We start from the raw sequence: 11,974 nt of genomic DNA on the forward strand, positions 1-11,974 counted from the left end.
CTGTCCTTTTCCAAAAAAAAATGTCTCCTAGATTCATATGTGTCTCTGCTTGCTTAGTTGTTAGGTTATACAATTAAACGAAACACGTGAAAGACGTACCATTTATAAAATAAAATAATATGGACGTAATTAAAATATATTTGTAGTATTTAAATTGTTTACAAATGGTACATATGCTCTGAAAATACAATCCATTTTTATTAAGCTTGAATATTTTTCACCATTTTAAAAACATCTTTATTGTATACAGCTATTATATATATATATATATATATGTGTGTGTGTGTGTGTGTGTGTGTGTGTGTGTGTGTGTATAGTCTAAAGAAGCTTTGAATAAAAAAATGCAAAAATAAAAATAATGAATGCAGTTTAAATTCCCGAAAGGAAAAAAAATATTTTAACTTTAACCTATCGTAGATTTAGCACCTAGATAATCTGATTTTTAAAATGTTTATAATGACAAAAGAGAATTCATTTATATAAGGATAAAGAAAGAAAGAAAGAAAGAAAGAAAAAGCCTTTACTGAAATTGTTACTTAATACATGGCTCTCCAGTGCATTATACCACTTCCCCAATAAAAACAAAATATAAAATAATACGGTTACTATTTCTACTAATATATGAAGAAAAAAAAAGATGAATTTGATAATGAAATAGAAAAAGATAAACTATTAATAAGTAAGTTTAGGATTACAAAATCGACATGTTAACTAGTATATAAATACTATGAGAATAAAAATGTGTAAAAGCTTAAGTACCTTAGGTACCAGAAAGGCATATATATATATATATATATATATATATATATATATATATATATATATATATATATATATACATATATATATATATAGTCACCCACATACAGTACGGTTTCGCAGTTTCACAGCTCATCAGTGCGGCTAGACAGGCAACTGCCTCAAGCCAGTATCGAAACCCGACCGCCAAATGACAGTTAAGGCTTCTTGCCATTGCGCTATACCGCTGCTGCTGTGTGGGTAATGAATTTAACGATGTTTTGACATCGTTAAAATCCCTCGGCTCGATTTGTTTACACAAAACCGTCGCATAATACGCTAATGGCAGTGTGTATATCACTTCCCAATATGCCCAACCAAAGATAGGGAGCACACACACACACACACACACACACACACATACACACACATACACACACACACACGTATATATATATATACAGATATATACAGATAGATAGATAGATTAGATAAAACGAGAGAGAGAGAGAGAGAGTTAGAAGTCCTGCATCAATAAGCACTTATCTATATTACAATACAGTAGATCCCCGGGATACGGCATAAAATGTAGTAACAAAATACAGCGCAGTATATAATACACATGTATATAATCAAATAACATTATAAATAACATCATATGTCTGGGAAAACACCGTAACTAGTGGCCGGAAAAACATCGCATTCCACATTCTAACCTGAAAAAAAACGTATCCTAAGGCGACCGTATCCCATGGTTCTACTGTATAAACTTTACAGTAATTTTTGGAACTTGTTTCCATATGGAAGGAGAGAGAGGGAGAGGAGTAGAATTCGAGTGGCTGCATTAATAAGCAATTTTCTATATAACAATATATACTTTGCAGTAAGTTGTACTTGTATCCACTTTTCTTAAACATATTCTTACTCGGATGACACGTGATCGTCCAAATTTTCTGGCATAGGTATAATTGTTCGTTTAATGTTCTTATAAAAAACGTACTGAACTTTAAGTTAACGATGGCGACAGAATTGCATTAATGGCACTGCAGTCAATATTGGCACATTTTCTTATGATGTCATAAAACCACATTTCTTAGAAACCATCCAAACCAAATTCAATTATATTTGCTATTCATTTTTTTTTTGTGATTGGGCGATCTAATTTCTAAAAATGATGGTGGGTAATCATAATTTTAAGATAGTACAAACGGAGATATACAATTTACATTATATTATGTATGTATGTATGTATGTATGTATGTTTCTCTCTCTCTCTTACTCTCTCTCTCTCTTTCTTGATTTTCTATTGCTATATGCATACATTATTTTTGCACATGTAATAGTGTATATAGGGCATAATCACGTTTGACTCGCCGCTTCTGGTCAGATCACCAAAGTTAAGCAAGGATGAGCCTGGTCAGTATCAGATGGGTGACCATTTGGGACTTCCAGGTGCTGTGTGTGCTCTCCGCTTACCTCGGCATTGTTTCCAGCCGTTCTGGATTTCTCCTTGCCCACTGGACTCAAGCAGTGCCGATTCGGGAGAAGTGTGGTTTGTGATTGCGCTACCATTTCCTCACCATTACACGCGAAGCTGCCCCTACATCGGGCATCCTATGTCTTTCGATGCTGAACGGTGGAATCAAAGTAGTGTTAACTATCTTAAACAGAACTGAATTTGGTACGCTATATTGTATATTTATATAATAAATGGTGCCCGGAAAACTCGTCCCGGGAAAACTCGTCTCCAGAAAACCCGTACCCGGAAAACTCGTACTCGGAAAACTTGTATCCGGAAAAATACACCTTTTTTGCTAGGTAGGAAAACTGGTCCCTTATTGAATAAATATCGATTGAAAACACATTTTATTACCGTTCTTGAAGGAGATATTGTTTTTAAAAGAGACTATGCACCCCCATATTATTTTTTTCAAATTATTTTTAACTCTTGCTTAAAAAAAAATAAACTTGATCACGGAGTTTAGATACGAAAAACGAAACCAAATATTTATTTAAAAAAATACTTTATTTTTAACACTTTGTGTGTCATTACGAAACAAAAATAAAGAAAGAAAACACGTATCATCAAAGAAACGAAAGCAATTATTTTATTTAGAAGAATTAATTCGGTTTAAATAATTCTTGTGTTATTACAAAACAACAAAAAAGAAACACGGTCTTAGTAATTTTGGGTACCGCGCTGAAATAATAACGTTATTGTTTCGAAAGCCATTCTTAACATGTTGAGGAGAGGGTATCGTTTAAAAGTCATTTCGGGGGCACTTGTGCAGTACTTAAAAATATAAAAAAATTATTTTCTTTTGGAGGTGGGGGAGGCTCGTTTTAAAACTATATCTACCTCAGTATATTCTTTAATTTTCGGACATTTTTTGTTAAAAATTATTTACTAAGTAGTATCGAGTGCGATATTACTTGTTATTTCTTTTTAACTAAATAAAATATAAAAAAGTTTAACACCAAAGACTTACAAACCTAGGTAGAAAACGAAAACTTAGAAAAATCAATTTATTTTTTTTAAAACTATAAACATGTAAAAATATTTTTAAAATATGATGGGGTGTGCATTATTACCTAAAAGTATACAAATTTATTTTCGTTGTTTTTTTTTGGGGGGGGGGCTCGTTTTAAAAATATATCTACCTTTATATTTTCTTTAATTTTCTATTTTTGAGCAATTATCCTCCTAAGACGTGATCCTCTTATGTCGGACATTTTTGTTCATAAGTAACACTCGACATTACTTTTTTTAACTAAATAAACTCTTTAAAATAAGTTGAAAGACCAAAAACTTTCAAAGCTAGGTAGAAAACGAAGACTTAGAAAAATTAATTAATTTTTTTTTAAAACAACAGTAAACAAGTAAACATATCTTTAAAAAATATTATGAGATATGTATTCTCTTTTAAAGACAATATCTTCTTCAAGAACGGTCATAAAATGTGTTTTCAATCGATGTTTGTTCAATAAGGGACCAGTTTTCCTACCTAGCAAAAGGGGACGAGTTTTCCGGGGTCGAGTTTTCCGGGTACGAGTTTTCCGGAGACGAGTTTTCCGGGGACGAGTTTTCCTAAATTCATAATAAATATTAATGCATCTTTATCTAGTCTTGAGCACAGTCGAATAAAAGCGACTTATAATATTCACGAAACCTAGAACAGATATTGGCAAGCAGTGTGACCATATTGAATTCATATATGGCGTTTGCGTTAGTAAAATTATGCTATTTTTCAAGAGGGGGAAAACTGACTATATTATATTAATATACTAATGAGAAACAATTTCGAATTCAATTCTATTTAGTATTTAACTTGCAATATTAATAATGACGTGTTTTAAATGTGAATAATGACTAACCTCCGTTTGTATGTAAACGCCATTGTTTTATTTCAAGATGTATATACATTTCAATCCTTTTTTTTTTTTTTTTATCAATTGAACCGATGTATTTTTACCTGTGAATTTCCTATTGCCAGTTCAACCTTTTCACTAGTATGGCCTTGGGAGATTCAATGTGGACGATAACCCGGATGCACGGTCAGTCGAGTGCACGTTAAGAGCTGAGAACTGACGCCGAAAGAGAAAAAAAAGTGGATCCTTCCGATCACATAGATTGATAACTACGGTTAAACTCAGATATGTACGCGGTTATAGACACATAAAAACTGAAAGAAAGCTAACATAAAATAATAATTTGGTAAATACATAGATATATTCCAGGTTAATATTTTTCAGAGATGGAGAAAACAATGAAGTTTTAAAAATGTTCCTACAAGAGTGCTCAATGCTGAAGTAAGGCAGGATATATATATTTTTATTTGTTTTACATAAGCATTTATATGTCGCTACACATTCATGAGTATGTTTCAGCGAGCCCCGGGATACAATGGCCGTAGGATACTTTTTGTTTTTAGGTTACGGTGTGGATACCATGGTTTTCCGGTCTTTGGTTACGGTATTGTCCCCGCCTTACGGTGATATTAAAAATGTTATTTGTGTAAATACATGTGTATTATATTCCACACTGTAATTTTTACTACTTTTAATTTTCGTGTCCCGGAGTTCTACTTTGTTTTGTATATATATATATATATATATATATATATATATATATATATATATATATATATATGTATATATATATATATATGTATATATATATATGTATATATATATATATATATATATATATATATATATATTATGTGTTCATCAACCTTTCGTCTTATTATGGGTTTTTTTTTTTTTTGTAAACAGTTCATTTCTTGTAAGTAAGAACAAATACTCGAGCTGATATCGAAACCAAAATCTAAAGACAGTGAGTCAATGAGGATAATTATTAGGTCAGCTTGGTACGATTTTTAAAATTAAAAAGCTTTTCAAATCTACTTATTTTTAACATGGGGTATATGTAGGGTGAACCATTCACGCACGCGCATTAATAGAAACAGACGACAAACGAATAAAAATTCGATTATCTCACTGCATCGATTTTTCAGTTTTCAGCAGTTTTTTTATCACTTTTCACTCTCAAACAACTTCTTTTTTTCCTAATAGACACGCATTTTCAATTTTATAGATATATAGAAAGATTAGATAAGATTGATGAATAGAATAGCAGATATAAATTCATTGATCGATAGAGACGGCCATCCACTTACATTTGGATTTTAGATTCTTCATTTGACTTCACGTATTACTAATTATTAGATTATTTAATGAATTTATTAATTTATACATGTGTTATTCTATTGAAAATTAGTTTTAAGTCACAAAAATTTCAACTGTATCTCTCGCCGTTTACGGTAGCTTAGTGGTTCGGCTCCTTGCTAATGAAGCCAGACATGATTTCTGTTGCCGGGGTTCGGATCTCTCGACTGGCTTTAATCGTGACACCTTGCACTGATGATTCCCAAAAGGATGAATCACTAGTGTCTGTAGGCGCCGAGTGAATGTTGCAAAAGTACGCTGCATTGCTCTGTTAATATATTTTTAATCACTATTATAAATATGGGTACACTCTCAACTCGAAAGAACTTACGTGACTGAAATAGGAATTGATTCCTGAAAAATAGTGTTCCATCAATAAAACTTATTCGTCTTTACGTGAGAGATACAGAAACAGAAATTGGGTACTGTTTTTCTACAACGCGAAAAAATTTACGTGACTCAAATAGGAATTAATTACTGCCACAAATATCGTTCTATCACGAAATAATTTACTTTCATAATTTTGTTTTGAAAACCGCCTAAACTAGATTCCTTGTAAAACTGTTGTGTAAACATCTACATATATTCATTTTATTTTTACTCAGGAAATTGTCGAAGAAGTTTACGGGTTGATATTTTTATGGGGTGATTCTCAAGGAGAGAAGATATTTTAATAAATCTATTAAAATATTTAAAAATATTTTTATCACGTAAATTAAGCTGAAAACATTAATAGTAAATGCAACGAAATGACAATACGGCATATTCATTCTTTGTAATCAATTATAAAACCTACTATGTCCCTGTTTCTCCATTTTTACTTAAAAATTTTGCTTTTTAGTTCAATTCTGGCTCATGTCACCCAAGTCAATTTTTTTTTTTAGATTTTTGAAATCACGATTATATAGTGGGTACGATTTCATATGAAACAGTCAATAGAATATGTGTTACATGATAAGGGCTGTCCAGTAAATTGTTAATTCCGATGAAATAAATAATAAATAAACAATTCAATTGTTAGAAAGAATGTGAATAATAAAATATGGGTTAAATAAATTAGATATGTAGGTTAAATTCCTTTGTGAAAATAACAAAGAAAAAATAGGTTATTGGAAAATCAGAATGTTCGAGAAACGTGCGACTCGCGCATGTTGATGGCACGTGAATTGAGATCACGTGGCCGGACATGCATGGATTTCTCAATATAAGAAGTGAGAGTTAGTTAGTGAAAAAACTCAGAGGGAGTTTGAGATCGACAGACGATAGTCTGGGTGCAGACATGGGTTTCAATCGTCTAGAAGCGAGACGATCACTTTTGAAACTTAATATGTGAACCTTTGAATTCCTGAACGCAAAGCCACCAACCGGTCAGTGGAAGAATAAATGTTCAACGTGTTTTGATAACTGCCGTCTCCTGTGTCCATCATTACATGAAAAAGGTATTGTCTATTTATGTGTACAAACTATTTGAAATTCATCATCTAAAAAATATACGTGTTAGAAAGTAAATGTGTCTATTTATGTTATACAAACACTCCCGTTTATACGAACTATCAAAGCATAAATGCCAACCTGTCAATCCATCGGCATAAATGCAAACCTCTCAATTATCGGTCTGTCTATCTAGATATGAAACACTTGATCAAAATGTATTTATATGCAATCGCGCACATTTATAAACTCTCAATCTTACTTTATATACACTGTTAATGTCCACATCTCTTCTCTAACAATGTTAATGCCATCTCATGTCATACAATATGAACGTTAAAATATATAACATATGGATTCTATCTTACTATATACAAAATCTGGATGACTTAAAATATTAAAAATATATTGAAGCATATTTTACAGCCAGGCAAAGCCGGGCGCCCGTCCGCTAGTGTACATATAGTTAACAATATTGAGAATTTCTGGCTGCAGCACATTCCTTCAGTGTAGCTAGACAACCAATTATCAAGGTAATATCGAAAATCGAATACTTTCACAATGTATACACAGCTTATCAATTATTCTATCAAAACAAACATAGGACAAGGCGTAAAATCTAAATGCTTACATTAAACATTATCAGCCACTGACATTGTCTTTTACAAAATGTTTTCGTTATTGATGATTTCAACTAGCGACCTTTCTTACTGAAGTCCCGATCTAACAAAACTAGAGTGTGGAGCGTATCTAGTTATTGATGGGTGGACTGCACTAACATGTAAACTTTAAAAAGCAAATAATTACAGCAAAGATTAAGATATGTTTGTTTTGACAACAGGCAGATGTTTCAGATATATAAGGAAAGAGAAAGCGAGAACGATATATATACATATGTATATATATATATATACATATATATATATATATATATATATATATATACGTGTATAATGTATATAGACAAATAGATAAAGATATAGAAGACGAGCAGACGGACAGAAGATATGGATATATAGAGAGATGGATAGACAGAATATAAATATGTAAACAGAGAGCATATATATATATATATATATATATATATATATATATATATATATATATATACAAATATAAGATAGCTGCATAAATAGAACGTAGATAGATAGAGAGATAAGGAGATAGATAGATAGATTGATAGATAAAACGATAGATAAATCGATAGATTGAAAGATATAGGACCAGTATATAGATTGAGATGAGGTAGGTAGATATATATAGATGGATATAAGATAATTAGATAGTGAGATAGAAGATTACTAGAGAGTTGGATAGAATAAAGATAGATAGGTTAATAGATAGAAAGGTTAATAGATAGATAGGTAGAAAGAAAATAGATAAATGAATAGATAGAAAGAATAAAAGATATAATATATATATATATATAGAGAGAGAGAGAGAGTGAAAGAGAGCGGTAAATAAATTGATAGATCGACAGAAGGAAAAATGGATAGACAGCTGAACAGACTGAATGACGAAAATATCGATAAATAGCTAGATAGCTGGATGTATATGCAGACGCATAGATAGATAGATAGATATAACACTTGCATGCTAACCTTACAAAGTGATAAATTTGAGACTTACACCCGTATGATATGCGTTTTAAAGAGATAGATAGATAAATATATGTGTATATATATATATATATATATATATATAGAGAGAGAGAGAGAGAGAGAGAGAGAGAGAGAGAGAAAGATAGATAGGTACCTTGCACTGTCAATCAATTAAGTACTTCAATACAACGTGATTCGGTCTTAGCCTGAAAGAAAGGCTTTAAATAAACATGTCATAATTTTCCAATCTCTATTCCTGGACGCCCGAGTTCTCCGATCTCCACTCGAATTTAACATCGCTGCGCTGTGATTAAAAAAACAACACTTTTCCAAGGAAATGTATTGTCTGAACAATGTTGACTTAAGCACTGCAAACTCTTGATTAAAAACTCTTATACAACAACAAAAGACACACAAAGAAAAGAAAGGAACAAGAAATGCCACGTAATAATTGAACGACTAATGCGAAAGAAAAAGCTCGAACAACAGAATTAATACTGAGACAATCACAACAAACAATCATGGCCGACAGTGAAATGAACGGCACTCACGAGTGGAGCTGTATTTAAAGTAAATTACGCTATCCACTCCTAATTAAACCTGAGATTCTCGTGTGTTTCCGGTCTAGTGATTACTTCCGGTTCCGGTATTTTTCTCTCGATGGTCCAAAATTGCCTTTCGTCTGATAGTTTATTGCTGACAATTTTCATTGATTTTTTTAATTTATTTATTAAGTTTATTTTATTTCTTTTTTACTTTATTTCTTTTCTTTCTTTTCTTTCGTTGCTTGTTTCTTTCTTTGCTACTTTGTTATTTTCTTTTTGTGCGTTTGTTTCTTTCTGTCTTTCTTTCTTTATTTCTTTGTTGTAACTTTTTCAGATTTTTTTCTTTGTTTACGTATTCTATTTTATCATTCGCTTTTTACTTTATTTTTTTCTTTCTTCTATTTTTTCCTTCTTCGTTAATTTCTTCTTTTTTTGTATTATACTTTTTTATTTGTTGTTTGTTTTTGTTGGGTTTCACTATTTCTTTCTTCTTTTCTTTGATTGCTTGTTTGTTTCTTTATTACTTTATTATTTTTTGTGTGTCTGTTTCTTTTTTTTTGTCATTCTTTTTTTCATTATTTCTTTCCGATTTTTTTTCTATCTTCATTTCTTCCACTCCTTTAGTTGTAAGTTTTTCTTCAGATTTCTTTCTTTATTTACGTATTCTTTTTTGTATTCATCGTTTTTTCATTTTTTTCTATTCTTTCGTTCTTCGTTAATTTCTTTTTTTTTTTTTTTGTATCATACTTTTTTATTTGCTGTTTCTTTGTTTGTTTCTGTTTTTTTTTTGTTTTTGTTTCTGTTTTTATTTGCTGTTTGTTTGTTTGTTTGTTTCTGGTTTTCGTTATTTCTTTTTTATTTTCATAATTCTTTCTTCCATGTTCTCTTTTTTTAAGTAGTTATCGTTATTCTTATTAGAATTTTTTGTCTTTTTCTTTATTTCTTTAATTGTTTTCCATTCTCTTTCTTCCTTTCATAATTTATTTCTTACCCCAGTTACTTATTTTTCGTTCGTTTACTTAAAGTATAACTTTCAGCTTTAATAGTAGTATTATATAAACTGTCTTTAGCTGCATCACTGCATATTTTTTTCTTATTTCCTTTCTTTGTTTTCCTCCCTTCTTTATTTCCCTTGTTTGTTTCTATTTAAGCTGTTGATGTCTTTTATATTCCATCTTTTTTTCATTTCTCCTTCATTTAAACTTTATTTCTTTTGTTCACTCTCTTTTAATAATTTCTGTCTTTGTCCTATTCTCTTTTCCCTCTTCTTGTTCTTAATATAATCCTTTTTTTTCACTCAAGTCTTCCTTTTTTTTTCGACATGATTTTTCTCATTTAATCGTTTTATTACGCTTTTTCTCCTTTTGTGTGTTCCTCATTCCATCCGTTGGTATGTAACCGAATTGATATCAAACTCCTATTCTGATTTATTAAAACGCAGGTAAATGCAATCGAATAGTCTCTAATATATTGTAGTTATATTGCACTTGCAAGAATACCCCGCGATTCTCGCCTTCATATATTATATTAAAACAACGGTAAATAATTGTAAACGTGGGATAGATTGAGAGAAAATCAACTCCGATAGAATTTTCATTTTATTTTCTTTAATTTTTAATTATATGATCTAGTATTATAAGTAGGGTAGTTCCAGTATATATTAAATACTAGCTGAACGCACCGCGTTTCCCGAGCTTACAATACACTTTAATATTATATTTTAATTTATGTAGATTGCGTATGTATTATCAAAGAATCAACCATCTATTGAATATTATATATTACAAAAAATATTTTGTCCGGTAGACTAATTCTAAAAAAAAAGAACAATAATAATGATAATGTCCTTCATCAAATTCTGTCTGTGTTTATTTACAATATAATGCCAGCTCATATTTGGGTTTGATAATCTTAAAAATGGTCTTTCTTCTCTTATAGACAAAACAAAGAATTTTACGCAGAAATATTTTATGTTACACCGGTCAAGATTACACCGGTTCAACGTAAAATATTCCCCTGTAACGTTTTGTTTTTATCTATAAGAGAAGTCAGACAATTTTAAAAATCGGTATTTACGATATTTTATACTTATCGATGCATTTCTGTACGAAACATATCTATGAACACTGTATTTAATATATATTACCTTCGTGTGAAATTTGCAAAAGATAGGCTTAGCCATTTTAGAATAGATAAGGAACTAACACCGACAAAATGCAGTATAGATAATAGTAGAAGTGAAGGCAGAGATTAAATTGCTTTTAATGCTTCTGCTAAGTAAAAGAAAAACAAGACCGATAGCCATTAGTTGCGTGCTCTCATGTAATGAGTGAATGCGTGAATGTAGGATTGACATGAAATTCTTAAAGATAAACTAAAATGACCGAAAAATGGGCTGAAATGACTTAAATAAATAAAAAGTAAATGACTTAGAATGACTTTAATGAATTAAGGATGAATTGAATGACCTTAAGAATGACTTGAATGCTTAAAAATTACTGGAATCCTTCAAAAACAGCTTGAATGATCTGGAAAACAACTTGAATGGCTTGGAGACTGACTGGTTGTGAAGTGGGTTATCATCTTACATTAAATTAATACAGAAAAGTGATCCCCACTTTATATCACAAAGTTACAAACCTAAGTACAGCATGTAGTAAGAAAAGATACTACACTTTGATCTTGGCCAAAAGACCAAGAAAACGGTATTTATTTGCTACTCCACCGAGCAAATAAGGCACAAGGCCCAATTTTAATGTGAGGGGTGAAGGGGAAATGGGGACCAACTCCCTGGGGAGTAGGGGAGCTGGATAGTGACAATTGGTATGAAGGGTTGGTATTTATTTGCTCCCCCACCGAGCAAATTAGACACAATGCCGATTTTTAATGTGAGAAGAGAAGGGGGAATGGGGACCAATTCCCCGGGGCGTA

At 31.1% G+C, this 11,974-nt stretch overlaps 1 pseudogene; it reads right to left on the reverse strand.

Moving 5' to 3' along the window:
* Positions 1-11,613: 11,613 nt before the first annotated feature.
* Positions 11,614-11,750, reverse strand: LOC145243166 (U2 spliceosomal RNA; annotated as a pseudogene).
* Between the last annotated feature and the right edge of the window lie 224 nt (positions 11,751-11,974).

This window comes from Euprymna scolopes, chromosome 2 (assembly GCF_053919585.1).
Source record: "Euprymna scolopes isolate OS-2025 chromosome 2, ASM5391958v1, whole genome shotgun sequence".
In the NCBI taxonomy this organism is placed as follows: domain Eukaryota; kingdom Metazoa; phylum Mollusca; class Cephalopoda; order Sepiida; family Sepiolidae; genus Euprymna; species Euprymna scolopes.